The sequence below is a fragment of the Hydractinia symbiolongicarpus genome, chromosome 4 (assembly GCF_029227915.1).
Source record: "Hydractinia symbiolongicarpus strain clone_291-10 chromosome 4, HSymV2.1, whole genome shotgun sequence".
NCBI lineage: Eukaryota > Metazoa > Cnidaria > Hydrozoa > Anthoathecata > Hydractiniidae > Hydractinia > Hydractinia symbiolongicarpus.
Genome location: NC_079878.1, coordinates 11473343 through 11490625, shown reverse-complemented (window position 1 = coordinate 11490625; position 17283 = coordinate 11473343). Strand labels below are relative to the sequence as shown.

General features: G+C 34.9%; 1 protein-coding gene across 3 annotated transcripts in view; it reads left to right on the top strand.

Moving 5' to 3' along the window:
* The window catches only part of LOC130641271 (chymotrypsin B-like), a 42733-nt gene that overhangs the window by 20203 nt on the left and 5247 nt on the right, over positions 1-17283 (top strand). The window lies entirely within an intron of this gene.

Sequence of the window (17283 nt, the reverse complement as noted above, 5' to 3'; positions counted from 1 at the left end):
TTGCGATCACCGCCCTCTTTGGTGAGGCTCTTGTATGCATATAACTTAGCCCTTAGGGTGACAAACTCGGTCATGATTTTGCCGCCTAATTCATCCTTCATCAGGCCTAGCACCGTCTTGTTTTTCCCTATAATCGGGATTATAAGCACTTGTATCAAAACGTTCCTCGACATCCTGTGCTATATACCTATAAAAGTCCTCCTTTCTGATGTGGTAATCGAAGCTGTCCGTATCCATATAGCAGAATTGGAGCTTGCTACTGTATTTGTGTTGCATGTAATCGTAATGGAACTCGTACAGCACCATTTTTGACATGTCCAAAATAGCCTGGCCTATATACACCGGTTTATTCATTTTAACCTTGCTCTTTCCCATTTCAACGCCTACCAAATTTTTTGCTAAACCGGCTTCCACCCTTGAAATTTGGCCTCATTACCAGCTTCATGTACTTGCCCTCATTGTTGACCAGCTGAATATTGCGGTGATTTCTGATTTTCTCCATGGTCTTGCCCAACACCTAGAGGTTCATAAACTTGTAGAAGTCCTTGTCAAACTCGCTCTTTGCGTTTGTTCTCAGCCTCGTGTTGTGATCGATATATCCCTTCAACCACGCCTTCTGGTTGAATCGAATCACCCTTCTTACTTTCTTAAGCTCAAGCGCATGTTTTAAGGCCTCATGAAGAGCCCTGATATGCACAACGTATTTACGCTTATCCTCCACATTCGGTACCAATTTCTTAACCTTTTGGACCATAGTACGTTCGGGTAGGAACGGCAGCTCGTTATGTTTGTCGTGTAACTCCTTGGGACAGTCAATATCAACCTTCATATATACCCATGCTTATTATCCTCAATGAGCTTCCCAATCTGCCTTTCGGTAAAGACCTCAACGTTTGATACCCATTTGAAGCCATCCGTTGGCAGGTCTTGACGCATCGCCCATCCGTATAGCTTGTTCGCATACAGGTATTGCAGGTAGGAGGACTCCTCATTCCGGTTATGCTGGCCCCCCATATACTTGTTATTGGCCTTGGCATACTGGTGTACGGCCTTGTTATACCTCCTTTAATACCTCTTTGAAAAATTAGGAGCATATCGGGGTCTGTGAGAAGCTCTAACTTTAGCCCCGTAAATTTGAGTGCAGCCTTCCATGCCAAGCCGGATGCAATGTGAAAGTGTGCGGGATCAAGGCTGCAGTTATCCAAGCAGACGACTGGAAATATCTCGAAGACGTTGGCCTATAGCAAGAAGGCTATGGTCAGGTAGATGTCATGGTAGTCCCCCATAGTAACGTTATCACCCTCTGAGGAAATGACATGCCATACCTCTTTAGCATAGGTATAGTCCCTTTCTCTGATCCCCTTTATTTTCAGCTTGCTGTAGAAAGATTCCTTTGATGGCAGCTACAGCTCTTCGAATCGCTGCCATCCATCCATGTACTCATAAGGATACACGCCTTTTCTTAGCATCAGCCTGAGGACATCTTCTTTGTCGATAAACTTTGCCATGCACGTTACATTTGCCTTTACTTTGTCTTGATGAAGTTCCTTGGTGGTATTCGAGTCGCAAAGTTTACACTAAAAACTTGACATGTATTCAGCGTCTATGCCCTGGGATTCTAGACAGGTATCTGCACATTGCCGACATTTCATACCTGCGGCATTAGTACCAATTAGGTTGCTTGCCAATTTGTTAACGAGGATGCCATAAATCGACAGCTATCGATGAACCTCATTTTGATTGTCATGTACTTCTCACCATCACCATAGCCCATGCCTCCAAGGGGTACTTTGATTTTCACGTTAAAACTGATATATTTTTCAGTATTTTCGGCGATGCACCCGATGTCCTGAGTGTCTTACTTTTCACCTAATTCTCGTATAAAGAGATGTGCATCATATCGTATGAAGATATGTGCATCACCCTGAAAGATTGTGGAATATCACAGGGATGTGGCTGGGTATCTTGTATCTGAGGTTGCAAATTGCGTGCGCTGCACCTCTATACAGTCCGGTTTGGTGGCAGTAATCTTAAACCTTACGACTACACTCACAGTCATCAAACGGCTTCATGCAGATACGACATTTCGATGCTTCGTCATGTTTCTTTTTAGGATCTCTGTTAGAGGCAGTATGGGCTGCTGCGGGTAGGTATTGTAGAGACATTTCTCCTCATCCTCCAGGTGATTCACGAACTTCGTCAAACAGTCCTCACCCCTGTATACTGTTAGGGGATCTGGTACATCCCCATAGACAAAGGTACTATACGTGAACCAATTGGATGGTACTTGCTTGCCCAGCCTTTTTTGTCTTTGTGTCCCTGGCATCTTCTACCGGCACTAGCAGACTCTTGAAATCTGCATAGATTGCAAAGGGCACCCTAAATTGCTGTTGGCCATCCGTATAGTATAGCCCTTTTTCAGCCTCATTTGGCATTGTGGTCTCGACTGCTTCGTGATCGATGCAGTATCTATAATCATTGTCCCTCGATTCAATTGTGGGAGAACCCTGTAGACAGTTTAGGCAGAAGTGCATTGGGTTCCAATTTGTCGAAGTCTCCTTGCTCGGGAGCCTTGATAGACTTTTCTTGGGTTTGTAATTGCGTCTTTGGAGGCTACCCATTTGGGTAGATCAATATACGATGATCCTCTTGTTAATCTCAATTTGTGAAAATCTGCATCGAGGTATAGTATTTTAGATATTATGAAGCCACTCAGTGGACGTGCAGGATTTTCCACGCCTGTTTTGACTTGGGCAAACATCCTATCCAGCACATCATCTACATCGCCACCCTGGAATACTTAGGCCATATTGCTATGAAAGACCTTCTTCACCTCAGTATACACATCATTAGCCCCCTCTATATTTGAGGGCTTCTTCCACATAATCCACAGGGGTAACTGTTCCTTTGCCGACCCCATATCTCCTACCTGGTCCCCAACCAAAGCTTTCACGTTTGATGGCACCATCCTTATATACCCGTCAATGTCGGCCTCTCCTACACTATTAATATGGAAACTTCGGAAGGTCCTTTAGAGAGCATGTTTATGTCCCTTAGGCGTAAAATCTTGCCCCGGCTGTCCATATAGATAGTCTTCCTCAGCCTCTTTTTCTACCTCATCATGGAGCGTAGGCCTTGTGTTGGCTGTCCTGTTATAGAACCCTATCACTCCACGTTTGAATGCTGCATAGGTACTCTTGACCCCTTCTTTTATGGGCTTTGGAACAACATTAACAAGCCTGTTTTACCATTTTTAGACAGTTCCGGTTTCTCGAGGACGTCCATTTTGGATGGAGGCAATACCCAGTTGTACCATTCCCTGATTTTACCCCCGTTGGTTGGACGGGTCTTGGCCATCTCCTGTCTTTCTAAGACATCCATATTCTCTGATGTTATAGGTCTAACCAGTTTCTGTGATACATTCTCCAATAAGGCAACCAATTCAGCTTTACGTAGTCTATAATACCCTTTTTATCCGCGGGTTTTTGCGATATCACGTAATTGTTTGACAGTGTATGAATTCATTTCTCTTTATTATGTACGATTTTTTGTTTTGTCAGAAGAATTCATTCTGCTCGACTTGCGTGTCTTTATTGCACATGCGTTGATTATTGATGAATATCAGAGAATATCCCCTTATGCGCGTAGAATATTATGAGAATTACGCTAGAAAATATTTCGACCTCTTATTCTGTATACTTTGACGACGTCATTACTTATTAGGGAATTTACCCTGCTAGGCATAACTAGGCATGGCTAAGCATGGTATGGTGCCGAATTTGTTGACTTGCCGTAACGTCACTGCATTGGTCACACGCGACTGCGCCAGAAGTAACATTTCTCTATCTCTTCTATTATACTAAACAAGTAAAAAGCCATGTGTGCCCAGCTCCCTTGATACGGATACAATGCTGTATTTTTTGTAATTATTATTCTGCAAAATAGTAGGTGGTTTTTTTTAGGTTATGATGGGTTGTAAAAAACGTTTTTTTTTTAAACCGAAATTAAGAGATGTATGGTGTGAAGTATACCTGTACTTAACGCTCCAGCTGCGACTTAAAATGTTTTGAAATGGTTGTTGATGGTATTGTATTTTCTTTTTATAACAAAAAAGTTATAAAATAATTGTTCTAATATTTTTAACGTACTCTAATGACGTATTTGCTTCTGTGTGTATAAAGGGTGTGTGTATACCAAGCTGCCCAATTGGTATGCATCAGGTTGGCAAATCACAACAACCAATATCCTTTTTTTATCGATATCTTAAAGTTGAAATAAAGTTGTTACTATCAACATCACTTTGTAAAATTTTGATATGCCTTTTAGAACAGGAAAAATATGTTGTAGATGCCTTATTTTGGCAATTCTTGGGACCTGGCGTGAATTACTCCGTAACTAAGGAATGTTTGACCATGTTCTAAATGCTGTTTAGCGTGCCTACGCATATTACAAAGTTGGACTTTTTCAGCTTGTTGTATTGGCGAGTTGATGGTTTTTGGCAAGTTTGAAAAGTGTTTAAAAAACTGCTATGGTGCCAAATTTTTCGTCACTGAGTTGAACGCACCACACATTTAGAGTTATAAGTTCAAATGTTAGACTGTGAGAAAGTGATAAACAACAACTCTTTGCTCAGAATTAATTCAGCAACTTTCTAAGAAGCAATTTCAAAATGTAAAAATTGTTGATTCACTGTTTCGACTATAGCAGAAAATAATAAAAGTTCCTTAGTGTTGCGAAATTGCAGGTAAGTATTTTCTTGAACAATGCTATGCCAGATTAGAGGCATCACTGAAAGTGCTCCGCTGGATGCTTTTCTACAGTGTTTCTGTACTAAGCACGCTGCTCGGAGCCACTACATGGCTCACCTTTAATGAGCACGCAGACTGACATACAAAATTGTGAGTTAGTAAGGCGATATAAGGGATAATAATGGATTCCAGAGAAGTCTTATTTAAGTTTAAAAAGCTGTGTTAAATTATATATTTGAGCCCATTTTTTGAATGTTTTCCATAATTCAAAAACTTTGCTGTTTTAAACAGCCAATTTTTGTTCGATTTTTAAATTCCATACCTTGAACAAAAATTTAAAAATAAACTCGTTTTGTTTTCTACACAATATATTTTAATGAATATAAAAATACCTATTAAAATAGTGCTGTTACACAGAGAAACTCCATTGACAAATTCCTTTCTGTAGAAGCAATTCGCCTTCTTCATCAAGATACAAACATATATCTAAATAAAAAAAAGAAATAGGGTCTTACAATTGCTGATCTGGATACTAATAGATATCTATCTAACTAAATAGAGTTGAACTACGTAAAAATTTCCACCTTTTTACACTCCGCACTGCAATTACAGCAATTTGCATAGCATTTGTAACCATCACCATTGCACGGATTAAATCGACAGGGATCTACAAAGCCCCGAACAATCTGACATTAGGTCTCTTTGGAGAACCTGAAAGGTGAAGTAAATGTATTATATCTATTCATTGTCACAAAATAACTGCCACAATAATCAATTTAAGACTTAACTGTACATCTGGCTACACGTCCTGAACAGGTATCATCAACGCATTGTGATCCTGGAGAACATAATATTTGACTGCATGGGTTATTGGCGCATAGCTTGATACGGCATGCTAAAAAAAGTATAAACAGAGAGGATATGTTGAAGATACACGAATAAAAACTCTACTGATTTCAATGGATTTCTTCTGTAGCTTATTCACTCCATTGTCAATAGGCTAAGATTGAAAATTACTTTTAAGAGGATTTTCCTAATGAATTGTTTTAAGGATATCACATGCATTCTCAGTTTTAAGCCTGTTTACAGAACTATAAATTAACTGTATTTAAAACAAACAACAATTTTAGAATAAAATCACTTTTCAAACAAATGTATTACCAAACTTGAAACACACACTGCGTATGAAAGCAAACAAATCAAGCCACAGATATATTTCTGCATTACTGACTTTTTTTCTTCAGATATAGCTAAGATGTAGCACAATTTGACATTTAAAGATGGTGAGACCTTTTTATATACATCAGTCACAGACAGTAAAGTAAATAACCATTAGAAGCAAATTACTTAAGCATTTTCGCTAGCTATTAGGTTTGTATGACAATGAGAAACATGATACCATGTGTTACTCGTCATTCCAATAATACCTCCACGCACTGCATTTAATTTTGCATTTTGTCAAGATACTGACGTAGACAGATGACAAGAAAAATAACTTGTTGTAAATTGTTGCAAATATGGCATTATTAACATAAAATATACCAAATTCATGATATATAACCCCACTGTTACAGTTTTTCAACTTGCTTTTATTAATTTATAAATCTTATTTTATATGGGGTGGCAGCTAATAACTAAGTCAGGAGCACTAATTATCTTTTAATAGTTTAAAACAACGTGCAATTTGCAACTAAGCTGAAAAAACACATTTCTCATGATGATGTCCGTTCCTCGTTGGCGGAAATGTAATCTTTTTTGCTTCGGTAGCGCAAATAATTCATTTTATTGCTGTATCATGATGGATTGTTGATCTGTATCGCTTGGCGTTTAAGAAGTCAGTGAGAGAAGTTTCAAGTTAAAAGTTGCGTTAAGTTCATATTATGTAGACCAAATGAAGCAAAATTGATGGCTTAGGCAATTGGTAATTTTTCATGGTGGTGCCCAGGAATTAATAACTTAAAAATAGGAATGCATTACTTCAGATTTTTCGCTTTTATTTACAATGCCCCGATGCATACTTGTAGCAGCAAGTGTGTTTTAAGCCTTTTTTGAAATCCGCCTAAAGTTTAAATTACACGATCAGTTTAAACTGTCAATTTTAAACTTAGGATGAAAAAAATGACCATGTAAACAGCAACAGTTGATTCATTTTTAATTATTTGGTTAAACGTGTCAGTTTTATTAAAAGATGGGCCTGTTCTTCAGTTCATCAGATTAAGAGAATGAAAATATTCATTGAATTCTTTTGTTTCTTTACTCATTTTTTTCCTTTCCTTTTTTTCTCAGTTAGCAGCCACAGCCCAACTTATGGCGAATTATCGCCATAACAGAGTTATTTTAATACTTTAAAGATACTATAATAAATCAAATTCTAATTTCCTAATTAGGTCTAAATATTTTACGATTTGTAAAAGGAAAATGTACAAAATAATGTATAGAACCTGGGATCCAAACACCCTAGAGAGTAAGTCCCGAGACCTATAACTCAGAACAACTTTACTAATTTAAAATATTACAAAAACCAGAATGGTGCAAATGTAAATATGGTAAAGAGAGAAGGCAAGTAAAGGCTTTCTTTGTCCAAATTTTAGGTTATTCCTAAAAAAATATTGCAGAAAAAAAAATTGCAGTACAAAGAATTTGCATGAAGGTAAAAATGACGAAATTTTTACCAAATTCGTTAAAGAACAAACAATGGCAGATGGCATTGCAATACGAAAGTCGTGTTAAGCTAATTCTGGACATAAAAAAGGGTGGATTAACATAGCCATCCAAATATATATGCAATAGTCAATCTGGACTTATTTTTTATACTACCATATTTGTCTTTCAATGCAAGGAATTCTTTTTGACACTTTCAGCGCACTATTCTTTCTTGTGTTAGCCTAGTTAACTATGGCTATTCTACCATTTCCCCGAGGGTAAGAAAATCACCTGTCTCCTGACTATTTTTTCTTTTTTTGTTAAACTACTCTGTCTATAGTTTTGATGCTTTTTCTGTAAACTTTAATGTTTCTTTTGTACTTATTTCCTTCTGTAATTCTATCCAGGTGATAACTGTTGGCTTTCTGTAGCCTGGACTTTAAGTTTAAAGTTAAGAAAAACTTGATATCAAGCTTTCTTTGATTGAATGATGTTAAATTGAATACGCTAACCATTTAAGTTTTCAACCAAAGTCGTCACTTGAATATAGTAAAATATATTTAAAAAGCTTTGTGTTCCATTTAAGAAGATATGTCGAAGTGGCAGTCCGTCTAAGAATAGCTGTAATAGACGCATACTTCTAATGGAACGCCTGGTCTTACCTTTCTCTTCGTCATAAGTAGACCCGTCACAATGACCAACCGCTAACGCCCGGTGGATTGGCTTTGATTATATCATAGATCAATTTTACTAACCGAGTAGAAAGCAGTATCAAGCCCTTGTTTTGTAGGTCATCCCTTACCCGCAAAACATCCTTTCTCTACATATGATACTCCGAATCCTCTATTGGAAAGTAGGAATACAAATTGAAAAACACGTCCCAGGTCCTAAGTCCAACCCTCTCCCGGCATCCAGGATCATACTTTTAACGTACGCCCGTTTTAGAATGCGCATAATAAACCCTATTTCAGGGGGTGTGTGGGGTATTTTCTTTAGGGGGTAATTTTACAACTGCCAGTGAATTCAAGAATGAGCAAATGCTTCTCTTAATAGTAAATATATTTAAGTCAGAAATTTTTTAGCCCATACCTCATCTAGACCAAAAGCTATTGATAAAGTTGATATAACTATTATCGTAAAGAAAAAGAATTAAAGATATAGTAGCTACATTTTAACCCTATTTTGTAAACCATAAAAATAAAAATTTTGGAAAAAGCTTACGTGGATCAAGATTTGTCTGTAATTTTGAAGGGGCGTTAAATATAGGTAAAATCCCAAATTTTGCCCTTAAAGTACACAATTTAGAACCTCCAGAAAGTTTATGACCAGTTCAGTTGCTCAGTATAAAATGAGGTTCCACCGAATTATAACATACTAGTCGATAAGGCCCGTGGAAAGATCCACTGAGGCAGGATAAAAATGAAAAAGAAACGTCATATGAATTTTGATGACGTCAGTAACCCATTCACAAAAAAAAATATTACCACCTCGTTTTCATGTTGCCTCTACTGTGTAGAGCTCAAACTGCTGATCAAAAAAATGTATATGATCATGTGCTTTTGATGACTTCAGCAATGGCCCGTTTAATCTTAAAAATGTTTTTTCAGAAATTTGTACACCTGTTACTTTACCGTATAGTTCTTGAAACGCTGATCAAGAAAACGTATAGGATCATGTACTTTTGACAAACAGTTGCAGAGACATGAATGTTTAAAGGTATTTGATGATCAACCCTTTCATTTCGTAACAAATTCAGTGACCCAGGTTTGGGAAACTTACTCAAATTGCTCCCAGGTGGTCTCTACCTACCAAAGCTGTGAAAAAACATTGGCGTCACTACCTCCTTTCCAAGTTTTTTACCCTTAAAGTTTTAAGTGCATTGTAATGGCTTCATTAATATAAGTTAAGATATTGAGGATAAAGTAGTTATATTGACGTCGCGCCGTAACATCAGAGAATTTTACATTTAAGACATAACTTTTTTTCAATTACACCAAAGGAAAATGAATACATCCACTTTGCCTGTTACAGACACAGACACACTTAGCGTAAGCCGTGGAGAAATCAACTCAGGCAGAATAAAAATGAAAAAGAAGCGTTATTTCAATTTTAATGACATCAGCAACCCATCCACAAAAAATTATTAGAATATTGTTTTCACGTTGCCTGTATTGTGCAGAGCTTAAACTGCTGATCATGTGCTTTTGATGAGCGGTTAATGAGATACAAGGGCTTCAAAATTTTGCTGACGTCAGCAATGACCTGTCAAAATTGTAAAAAAATGTTTTAGAAATTTGTATACCTAATGTCTTCATGGTATAGATCTTGAAACGCTGATCAAGAAAACGTAAAGGATCATGTAATTTTGACAAACGGTTACGGATATATTGAGTTTGAAAGATTTTTTGATGACGTCATAAACCCGTGCATTCCGAAAGAGATTTTGAAACCCAGGTTTGAGAAACTTGCCTAAATTGGTCTTAGGTGTTCCCTAGTTACCGACGTGGTGAAAAATCCTTGCCGTCACCACTTCGTTTCCAAATTATTTGGCCTCAAAGTTTTAGGTGCACTGTAATGGTTTCATTAATTCAACATATAGGATATTGACGCTAAAGTATGGTTATTGACGTCGCACTGTTACGTCAAAAATTCTAAAATTTGAGACACACTTTTTTTCGGCATCTTCAAAAGAAAATTTGGCAACATCAATGGAAAATGATGATATCCACCATGATCGTCACATACACTTCATATTATTAGAAGAGATTTAAATGAAGAGGCCAATAAATTTTTTGAACTTTCTTATCTAAATATCTTGTTTTTCAAAAATATTTTGTTTCAGTTTAAAATCTGAAAGTCGCATTCTCTAACGTGACTTTTGCAAGTTCAAAATGCCTAAATTGTCTGAATAATTTTTTATCGGAGTCGTACCTAGCTTTCCTTTCTTTTTAATTATGCTTAGCTTGACATAAATTAACTTCGTTTCTTATCTTTTTGAAATTCACTCACTTTCTGGTTTTGACTGCCACGTTTTATTATATGCATATGAATCGTGAAGTATGCTTGCTAAACTTTTTTTTAAAAACTTAAAAATATGCTTATTTTGAAAAACGATAGTTTGCAATTAATTTGCCGTAAGAAAAAGCACTTACAATTAAGTAAAAAACACATCTTTTATGTTAACAAATTACTTTCTTGGAAAAAAATGCCCATTTTCATAAAAAAAAGGTTCTCAAATATGACTTTTAAATAACGCAGAAATAGATATTTGCCTGGGCATCACCATCATGCATAACATATGTATCTTTTTGTTTTAGTAAGTGCTAACCTGAATATGCTTTATAAACGTTATTCTACTAAGAAAAAACATCTTTTGTCAAAAATGTATTTATCTTTAAAATGATTTATCGTTATAACGTGAAAAAAACATATTATAATGGTAAAAATTCCTTTATAAATGAATTTTCACTTGAAAATGCATTTCTCCCTCGCCATCAATGAACAGTTATACCTAAGTAAAAAAAAATTAAAAGTTCTTATTATTTGCTATCTCAACCCGTATGTTTTAAATTATACACAGTATCTTCTTTTGTGGCATTTCTATTAAATTCCTTTCTCCAATTTATTTTCTGTACCTCTTTTACGCTCCAATTTAGCGCTTATGATTGTCTACTAATTTTTATATTTTTAGCTTCTTAAAGCGCTTTTGGCGAGGTTAATAAAAATAAATTATTATCCATTTCACCCTTCCTCAACTCTGAGTTGAAGTATATTTTAAACTTATATGATTTCTACACCTTTATTTACCATTAATTATAAAATTGCAAATTAAGCATTTGCAGAGAAAGATTTAATGATTTCTGCTGTCGTTAAAACTAGAAGAATCCAGTGTAACAGCTTCCATTAGCGGAAGCCATAGAGTGTCTCCAGATTTTTCTTCACGCAGTCCCACGCAATCCCTGCTTTAAATTCTTTATTTTATTGAAGTACTGGAAAGAACTAATTTTAATTAAATACTAAGGCGAGCCTCATTTTTACAGTTTTACTAGAGTTATGTAAACTGCTGTTATTAAAGGCTGTATCATTCTTATTTATTTTATAATTTTAATTTTTCGTGACTACTTGGTGAAGAGTTAAGACGAGTAATTACTTTAACAATTTCTAAACAATTTCCTGTGATTTACAAGTAACATAAGAATAATTTGTCATGATGACTCGACTCTTTCATGAGTGTGTCGTTGATATGACTAACTTAAAGACATTCCATGTGCCAATAAGGGAAGTTAAAAATTATATAAAACAGCAATCTTCTTGTCTTTCTAATTTAATTTGCATTTTATACACAAATTGAAAAAAGAATCCTTTTTTCTTTTCATATAGAGGGCAAACTAACAACACACAAGGTAAAAAAAGAAAAAAAAACGGTTTAAAATGTTTAAAATACGATTTATTCGATAGAGAAGTTTCTTCGTCTATCTTCGTCTAATTTATGTTTTCCCTAAGGCATTCATGTTAACGATAATGTTAATTTCATTTTCACTTTAGTCTCTTTATTATCTTTTAATCACTTTATGTTTATACCAATGTTTTTGTCCATCTGAATTCTTAAGTACTGATGGTAAAGAAACGAAACAAATGGTTGGACACATGGATAAACTTTCATCCTTTCATCTGTTTATTGCATATTTGCGATTTGCACTTGTTCAGTCAGGTTAAAATGAGATTGTACCCAATCGTAATGCATTTATGTGAAGAGGCCAATATTTGACATCAAGGCCATTTTGAATTACTTTATTGAACTTTTTATATCTAAATATCTAGTTTTTCATGAATATTTGATATTGGTTTAGATCTGAAAGTCGCATTCTGTAACGCATTTACATTTTAAAATAATTCACTTTGAGCATACACTTATAAGCCAACTTTTACAAGTTCAAAATGCCTAAATTTGCAGTCTTGTTTGAATATATTTTTACCGCGATTGTAGCTAGCTTCCTTTTCTTTTTAATTATGTTTACCTTAACATAAATCTACTTCGTTCCTATCTTTTTTTAAATCCACCAACTTTGTGGTTTTGACTGCCACGGTTTTTAATACGCATAAGAATCAAAATTCGACGCAGAATATCCAGTCAACTTAAAGGTTGAATTTCACAAGCCTAGAAGAAATTTGCTATCATCCTATCGAGAACCCACTGTTAGCTTTGGGGAAAGCAAAATGTTTGAAGGTCAAGCGAGAATATTTGATGCACTTCCTAAAAACCTTCGGAAAACGCAAAGCTGCAAACATTTTTCTATAGATTCTAAAACGAGATTCTTGGGACATAATTTTAATCTGGCTTATTATATTGGCTCTTTTAATTCTTTGTGTCAATAGTTTTTCGCATTTTTTTTGTTTTTTGTGCCCACACCTTTTTTTTCTTATGTGACCATCTTTCTTATTTCCTTTTCCCTGTGCATTAATGCGACACAATTTTACCCCGTGATTTTAAGTTTATGGTTATTTTAGAATTGTATTTTTATATTATATACTAATAAATTTTGATTTTTTATTTCTATTTTTTAGGAAGAAGAACCATATTTTTTATATGGGTTCCGATTAAAAGATAATAAATAAAATTAATAAATAAATAGGCTCGGATATGTTTGTTAAACTTTGATTTTTTAAACTTAAAATTATGCTTATTTTGAAAAACGATACTCTGCAATTAACTTATCCTTATAAAAAGCAGTTAGAATTAAGTAGAAAGCACATCTTTTATTGTAACAATGCCTTTTCTGGGATAAAATTGAGATTTATAATACAAAGTTTCTCAAATATGACTTTTATATAACGCAGAAATATCTGCCCAGCTGGGCCTAACAATCATGCATAGCATATGTTTTTTCTTCTCCTAAATATGCTTATAAACGTTATTCTGATAAGAAAAAACTAAAAATCTATTAACTTTTCATATTGGTTTATTGTTACATCGTGCAAAAAAAATGTTATAAAAGTGTTGTTTGGTAGAAAGATTCCAATTTCACTTGAAGATGCATTGCTCCCTCACCATCAATGAGCAGTTATACCTAAATAAAAAAAACAAATTCAAAGTTCTTATTATTTGTGATCTAAACCCATATATTCTAAATTATATAAAATCAATATTTCCTTTTGTGGCATTTTTTTTCAATTTTATTCTCTAAGTTTTTATATTGTACCTCTTCTGCTCTCCAATTTAGCGCTTATTATAACCTATTTACGTTTATATTTTCAGATTTTTAAAGCGCCTTTGGCAAGGTAACTTTTAAAGTAGTAGTTATTGCACAGTACCTAGAAAAGTATCTGAAATATTTTTTTGAGTTTTCTATGTTCTTGTTCAGATATTTCGCGAGCTTTGAGCGAGTAAATTATACGAGAACAATAAAAACTTGAAAGTATGAGGTCATTTTTCGGGAAAAAGTGCAATAAGTTGTTTATTAGTTAAGATTAAAAAAATGCGACAAAATCAGAGAAAAAAACGTAACCTTTTTTCAATGTAAAATTTAAAAATAAGTAAAAAAAAACTCTCTGTTTTTTACAACACAAAATCAACGACATGCTGTATTCTAGCTGAATATATTTCGTTAACAATTCACCTCTACATTCGGCAGTGCAAGTGCAATAATCTGGATGACATTTTTGACCAACAGGACACCACTTAGACATGCAGGGATCTCCGAAACAATGGTCAGGATTCGGACATGGTGGTGTGTTTGTTGTTGTGGTGGTGGTTATTGTTGTTGCTGTTGGCAGAGAAAATATTGGAGGCAAGTCTGTTATAAAAAAGAAAAGCAACATTCACCCAATATCGTTCATTTCCTCTATAATAATAGCCGTATTTACCTGTTCGTGCATCAAAATCAATTGGTGCTGCGTAACGAAACGAAATGTTAAAGATACAACAAGAAAAATAAGTAAAACGGGCGAACTTCCGTGAGTTTTCCCACGGTGTAACTGCGAAAATAATTTAAAAATTACCAATGCATCTTCCGATACATCTACCGGAATGATACTCAGGAACACATCGAGATCCTCCTGCACAAAGTGTAAACAAGCACGGATTATTTACCAAGCACGCTAAAACAAAGAAAAAATAAATTAACTTTTAATTACTAGCTTTTTATTATATCAATTTCGTACTGTAATGCGAAGGGATTGCAGTGTTTCAGATGAAGAGACAGTAAAGATGAATATGCTGATTACATGTAAATTCATAGTACAAAGAACGGTGTTCTTGTGTCAAGGATAAAAGGTTTATGGTTTAATAATTTCCTAATCTTTAGAACTTACGTGAAAGCACGAAGCTTGAAGCAGTCATAGCGCACGCTAAAAAACTAAATAAAAATATATTCTTATCCATTTTAACCTTCCTCGACTTAGGGTCGAAGTATATTTTAAACTTATATGATTTCTATACCTTTATATACCATCAGTTATGAAATTGCAAATCAAGCATTTGCAGAAAGAAAAATTAATCATTTCCGCTGTTGTTAAGTACGTAAAGTGTAACCAGACTTCTTCCTTATGCATTCCCAAATCCTTCCACTGCATTAAATTCTTCATTTTAACAAGGTACTGCAAGATCTATTTTGGTCAAGTACTGAGATAGCCCTCGATGTTGTAGTTTTTTGGCATTGTGTAGGCTGCTGTTATTAAAGGCTGTATCATTTTTATTTATTTTTATATCTTTCATTTATCGTAACTACTTAGTCAAGAAGTTAAAAGGAGTAATTAGCTAGATTAACAATTTCTCAGCAATTTCCTGCGATTTTCAAGTAAAAGTGTCATGATGATTCGACTTAATGTTCGCGGTAATGTAATTTTATTTGCTGAGTTCGTTAAAAAATAATTTATGAGTCTGTCGTTGATATGACTTCTTCGATCTGTCTTAAAGACGTTTCATGTGCCAGAAAAAGAAATTAAAAATTATATAAGACATATTATCTTTTTAATCAATTCACATTTTATAGACAAATTAAAACAGAATGCTTTTTTTCTTATCGTGTTAAAGGACAAACTAATAACACACAAGGTAAAAAATAGAAAGAAAAAGGTTTAAAATCTTTAGAACACGATTTATTGGATAAGGAGTTTCTTCATTTTTTCACTATATAGCTAACCTTACTTATTTCTTTTATTTTAAAGGTTTTATTCAGTTTTGCATTATGAGATTATTATTCCAGACAATATTATTTATTGTTATGTTGAGGTTGTGGCTATCTAGCTTTCCATTTAGCTACCTCTGGCAATCAAGTGAAAGTAGCCAAATGCAGTTTGGCTACTTTCTGCAGATTGGTGAGTGATTTCTTTTAGCCCGGTAGGGGTAACAACGGGCTGTTTTCTATGTTTTTATCTAAACCGAGATTGTAATAAAGTTTATTGAAAAGGGTATTATGCGTAGATGGATGTGCAACACTGTTTACTGCACTAAGCGGTGTCACGATTGTTTAACTTTCACGGAAACATATTCCGTAAAATAGAATAATATTGATCGATTGTTTTTGCTATGACCGGATAACAACAGTTTGCAAACTCTGTTTTTATTTTTCCTATCCTTGCAGGAAAGTTGTGCTCGATCACTCGATTCACAACATTCTGTATACCTGCACTAAAGTGCTCCACCAAGATGTGTGGCAGAGTTTGCGGCTCTAATTGAGCGCTCCAATGGGGGTTCAACGGCACGTCGCACAGTTACTTGTGGCTTAACCCGGTGTTTCGATGCCGGGTTAAGTAAAATATATCCTGCGTAAAAAGATATGTGATATGCAATATACATAGCATCAACGCTAGGAATCTTGAACAAGTACTATTCTTAAAGGCTATTTTTTCACCAATGTGTAATCACTTATCCATAATTCCCTTATTTTTTTGATATTTTTTATCGAAAGTTACGGCCATATGTTTGCTATGTTTACAGTCGCCAATGAAAGACGCGAAGAAAGCTGATAGTTTTCACTTTCTCTCCCATAGTGTGCGTGAGTGGGTGCGTGGAGAGGAAGCTACGCATGCACTTTTTAATTAACTTTGATGTTTATAGAGTACTGAAAAACCTATTATAGCGGTGGACATCTGCGAAAGCTAAATAAACATTAAGAAAAAAACCTTATACAAAAAAGTATTCAATTTATACGACTAACAATTTTCACATCAACTTTGATCATTTACGTCATTAGATAGATGTGCATATTTTACATGGCTAGCCTCACTAATATAGATAGGGATATATCCTGTCTATTATTTCCAGGAAGGGGCATGGCTTAGATGGGGAGTCCTAAAGTATTTTATGCTCATTTTGAGCTATAGAGACCCAATTATGGGCTGCGTCTACCAGACAACTCAACGCAACATCCAACGGACCAGAAATTGTGCCATCTCCTCTATTTCACCTTACATAGCTTGAGTTATGAGCAAGTTATTGTTACCATAGCCAGTGGGTTAACCCAAGCCATGTGAAGAAGATTGGGGAGATGGCACACTGTGTGAGCCTTTGGATGTTGCACGGAGTCAATAAAATTTTTCTAAAGTTTCTATTTTAAAACATTCTAGCAGTGGTTGGGAGCAATGCTACAAAAATCAAGTTGGCTAAATGTCCTAAAACACTGAATTTAAGTACCCTTAATTTAACAATTAAGGGCATGTGTATTCAATAAATAAATTGTCACAAAAGCTTGATTCTACCTTTATTGGTGAGAATGTTTTACCAAGGTGCCAAGCAACAAACTGATTCAAGTTTTAGCATTTTATATTTTAAATATAAACTTGAAGAAGCTTCTAAGATATGAACAATTCTATTTTTCATTACAGGTTCATTTAAACAGCTTTTGACGCTCAATTTTAAGTAAGAAAATTGATCGAGTCCACGCAACATTCG